Below are 5,437 nucleotides of genomic sequence, written 5' to 3' on the forward strand. Positions count from 1 at the left end.
TACTAAAGGGTATTAATGTAACACCCTTACTATTATAGAAGGCTTTTTTCCATCAATTTTAGAATTTCATGCTAAAATTTATTAAGTCTTTGATGATGATGATATTTATAATAATAATGTGAATTAAGGATTAAATCAGAAATTTTATCTTACTGTTTTGTCTTTGACTAAAGGCTATTAATTAGCCTTGACTTTGTTCTTTAATAATTTTCTACGATAAAGTTTGATTTTTTGCTTTCATTTGTAATTTTTATCCGTTAGACTTTATTAGAAGAGATGAGCATAATATCATCCACATCACCCATCTACTCACATTAAAAGTTCATAAGTTATGAGGCTCAAGTCCCTAGGGAGGTGGCATACAATAATACAAATCTAATTATAATTATTATTAACTTTGTATAACCTTAATGCATCATACCAAACAACATATTATATTTTACAAATATTTTAATACATTCTCGAAACATAATAATTCGAAACATAATATTACTATGACAACAAAATAAAAGATATCTCAGTTTAATATATATTCTACTAAACGAGCCCGTAATACATATGGTCTTGGGTTCTTACATTTTAAATTCCATTGAGCTTTTTATTCTAATAAAATTCCTTCTATTTAGGAAAAATGTTCATAAGAATTCTCAGTCCCTCATCATCGTATGCTTTGAATCGATAAGTACTTTTAGTTTTCTAATTAATAAATGAGACGCTGCGATTTCAAAATATACTTTTGGGGTAAATGAACATTTTTTCCATTTTATATATATTGAATAATACAAAAACAAGAATTAATTAATGTTGGTGTAATTAATACCATTAAATATATATTAAAAGAATCAATTATTGAGGAATACGAAATATTAATTAAACCTATATTATAAACACTAGTATTTTATTTTCAAAGTCACGTGCATGAGTACGGTATAATATAATTACATTATCTACTTCAGTTTAAAAAGAATTAATGTCATATGGCTATTTTTTCCTTATTCATTTTTTAATAGTTCTTTTGCAAAATTTTGGTTGTTGTGTTTGTCTATTTTCCTAGGAAAAACTTGAAACATGATTAACAGTCACTATGTTAGTTTGTTATATTAAATACAAAATACATATTATCAAATTTCACATATTACAGTCGCTATGTTCTTGAAAACACACGAAACTGTAAAATGTAAACAACTAAAAAATATAATCAACAATCACATATTCGTGATTACCCATATCCATGTAATATCAGTTGGTTAATCATATAAAACATTCCTAAAAAAAAATAATATAAAAACATAACCCATATAAAGTTTTGATAACCCGACGTGATTGTGTAACTTTGTCGCATTATAAATTGTCGAACTCTTTATATATCTCTTGTACCCGAAAAATAAAAATAAAAAATGAAAACAATGAAAATAACATTTTTATATATTGTAAATGTGAGTAAAGTATCTACATACAATTAGTCTATACGATTTCGCTGCTCTGACTCTGATTTCTCTGGCGATGCATTTCGCTGCTCTGACTCTGATTTCTCTGACTGGTAGAATATGCAAGGGTGTTTAGTCTATAGCTGAGGGATCAGTTAGCAAATATGCAAGAGTTAAGGGAGTTCAGTTTCAGGTTGATAAAATTAGTTAAAACAGATCCAACGGATCTGTTCCTTCATTCCAGAAGTCAGCGCGCAGCTCAAATCTTCTCAACTGCTATTTCTCTTGTTTAAATACCTAGGTTAGTTGTTGAGTTGTTGCTTAAGAATTTCCATTACTGTAAACTAGTTGAGAGTGAGGATACATAGCAATCTTGATAGATTTGTAGGCTATACACTTCTTCTAGTGTTGAGAGTTCTCAATTGTAATTGTAAAGTTCTTGAGTGTTCATAGTGAAATAGAGTGGATCGTTTCTTCTCCGTGGATGTAGGATTGAAAAATCCGAACCACGTAAATCTTGTTTGTGTTCATTTCTTTTCTGTTCTTGCTGCGTTGATCATCTTTCAAGCAATTCCACAACAGTAAATATATGTTGAACAATTTACATATTTTATTCCTATTATAGATAGACATTCGACCAATAGTAATTGATCGTATAATAGTGAGAATGTATTAAAATCAAGGAACATGGGAACACATTAAGGAGGGGAGCGGTTTAAGCCCGTACAAAACTTTTTTTCTACTATCAATTTTATTAAAATTGTCGAAAATTAATTTTAACCCTTATTAAATGGCGTCACAAAGTGAAGACTGAATAGCTAGAGGTCAAAAAATGAGGAGGAGCACAGATTGGAGAGAGAGAAAGAAAGAAAGAAAAAAGGCTACCCAAAGATGGGTCTAAGATTCACTCAAAAAAAGAAAGAAAGATGGATTTAAGAGATGAAGAAGAAATAAATAAATACTAGTTGATATATTTTTTATGTATAAAATCTCCCTTCGTCCCACTATGAGAGTTTGGTATTCTTTTTTGAAATGTCCCAAGATATAGTCTGTTGGAAAAATAATAGAAATATCTTTTCTCTGTTTTGATGATCCCAAAACACTTAATTTATTCTTCTCTAGATTAAAGTATTTCCGAACTCAAGTGTTAGAGTTCATTTTATTAGCTAGACTGAAGAGGCAAATGCTGAAGACTTAAGTTGTGAAGACTGAAGCACTGAAGACTGAAGACCAAGAAATTCAAGACTGCTGACTCGCACTGAAGGACGCGGATGCTGAAGTATCAGTGTTAGGGAAACACTGATACATGCCACATTGGATTAAGCGGGACTGATACTTAAGTAAAGTATCAGACAAAAACCTCAGACTAATTATCTATCCTAACTGATTCTTCAGTTTAAGGTTGTCTCACTCATTTTAAATGAAGCCACGTGGAAAATCAACAAGGACAACAACATTTAATGTAGAGATCTGCAGAATCGCCTTCAGAATACGAAGTTTCATTTTACGTGTTGTTGTCTTTACCTGCAGCACCCTCTCCCTCAGATGAAAGGACGGTACCTTATTCCTTTTGGAGAGAATGAAGACTGAGGACCTTAGCCCAAATTCAAATCTGAGTCAGAATGGCAGAAATCTGAAGACTGGCCTCCTCCAACGGATCTTTCCTCAAGACGCTGCCCATAAATAAAGTTCAATGATCAATCTCAATCTTCACCGATTCAACGCATAAGCTGAAACTCTGCCAAAATCACAACTCAGCAATCTCACTGCACTCTAAAGTTTGAATCGAAGAAGAGAATACCTACTGCTGTAACTATCAGTCTTCTACATTCTCTTAGAACATCTAGGCATATAATCTCCTTATTTAAAGCCTAGAAACTGACTACAGAGAGACTGTTCTCTGTAACCCTAGTTCAAAATTCGAACCATTTTCTAAAGAGCGAAAAGAGAGTTTGAGATAAGTGTTCAAGACAGTTGCCTAAACACTAGGTTGTTTAGCACCCGCAAGTTATACGTGTGGTTTACGTAGCACCAGCAAGCTAAGGAAGAGAAGTCCAACAGTTGTTGGCATTGAAACGAGTGTTTCAGTTGTAAGGTTTGTTGTGCACCCGTAAGCACGAGCTAGGTTTGTTGTGCACCTGTAAGCACAAGATGAATCGATTGTCAATGTGATCTACTAACCGTGGACGTAGGAATCAGTATTCCAAACCTCGTAAAAATACTTGTGTTGTTTATTGCTTTCAGTATTTCAGTTTATACTTGCGCACTCAATTTGACGTACACTGAAAACTGATAACCTAAAGGATAAACCCTAAAACTGATAATCTGATTCGCTAAAGACTATTTCTTAAATCGCTTCCGCTTTAGTGTTATCAGTCCAACTGATCAGTCTAAGGACAGTCAATAGAATTTCTAACACTACTCTGATTTCGAAAACTGATAAGACTGAAACCCTATATGAACTTCAGTTGGCAAACTAGTTCTTCATACTGAAGTTATCTTACTGACTTATTATCAGTATCAGTCTTAACACATTCTCAAACTAATATTACACGCACTAATCACTTCAATTTTAATGCAGAAGTGATTTTAGTTTTCAATTCGAAGATAGTCTACTGGTGTATTCTTCTCCCCCCCCACTAGCTCAGTACCCCTCCAGGATCCAACATAGTCACTTTCTAAATTTAATTTGCACTAAAATTTTCTTTTACCAAAATAATTTTATTTAATACTATGTATGAAGATAATATGTAGAACAATAAATAAGGGTAAAATTGAACAATTATATGTACATTACATTTTTCAAACAATATTTATTGTATTTTTTTAATATGTGAGAAAAAGTAAATTATGAACTATCAAACTATGAATGGATTATTTATGTATTTTTATCTTCGTTATTGTTATAATTTTTTATATGATATTATTTTTTTAATACATATTTATATACATAAGATTATAAAAACATATGATAATGAAGCTCATACTAACATTATTTTCTACGTCCACTCCTGCCAAAAAAAAAGAACTCTTTGTTATATAGAAAAATGAGGTTATTGCCTCTAAATACATGAACTATGACCAAATTCTGGTTTATAACACCACCTTTAGATTTTGCCCTATAATACATCACCTTTCAATTTTTTCTAGAATCTCCCATGGCCAAAGTTTGGAATATTCAAAAATAACCCCATTATAAAATTCTTTGTACTTTGACCCCTAAAACTTTTGGTTTTGGACTAAAAGACAATTTATACCTAAAACATATATAAGATTGGGCTTGAATGGTATATCGGCTGGAAACTTTCCTCGTGCCCGATAGATTACTTCGTAATCTGGGTCTGGACTGTGAGACAACGCCACGTACTTTCGAGCAAAAAACAGTTTAAAAGATCCTTGTTTAAAATGGTATCAGAGCGGGTTTTTATAGAGGAATTATATAATTTTTAGTTTATTTTATTATTAACCCATGTGGGAGGAGACTCCATTTAAAGTTTATGGATCCGGACGAGTGTCCGAGATGTGTACACTACAGGAACTCTCTCCAAAATCTGGAGATAGAAATGGGTCACTTTATAAGTGATCTCAGGTGGAACAATCGAGCCCTCGTGACCAACCTACGACGAGGAGGAGATATCGAGCTTATTCGCGATATCATCGCGAGTATCCAAAATTATCATGAGCATCTCATGAGAATGGCCTCAGCCAGAGAGACCATTGAACAAAACATGGCGGATGCCCATTGGTCTCACTACTGATGGAACCAAAAGACAAGGCGAGCGTAGCTTTTCCAGGCTACCAAAAGATTGAGCCAAGCTCTTCCGACAACGTCAACTTGCGGGAGATCCAAAAGACGGTGGAATATTATGGCGTCAAGCTGTACGATCTACCGATGGAGCTAAGCAGAATATCACTCCAACAAGAGGAAATATTAACCCTCTTACGTGATATCCAGAGAAAAATGGAGGAGATCGAAAGGCGAAAACCATGTTCCGGAAAAATTCGGAAGC

Source organism: Salvia miltiorrhiza, chromosome 3, assembly GCF_028751815.1.
Source record: "Salvia miltiorrhiza cultivar Shanhuang (shh) chromosome 3, IMPLAD_Smil_shh, whole genome shotgun sequence".
In the NCBI taxonomy this organism is placed as follows: Eukaryota; Viridiplantae; Streptophyta; class Magnoliopsida; order Lamiales; family Lamiaceae; genus Salvia; species Salvia miltiorrhiza.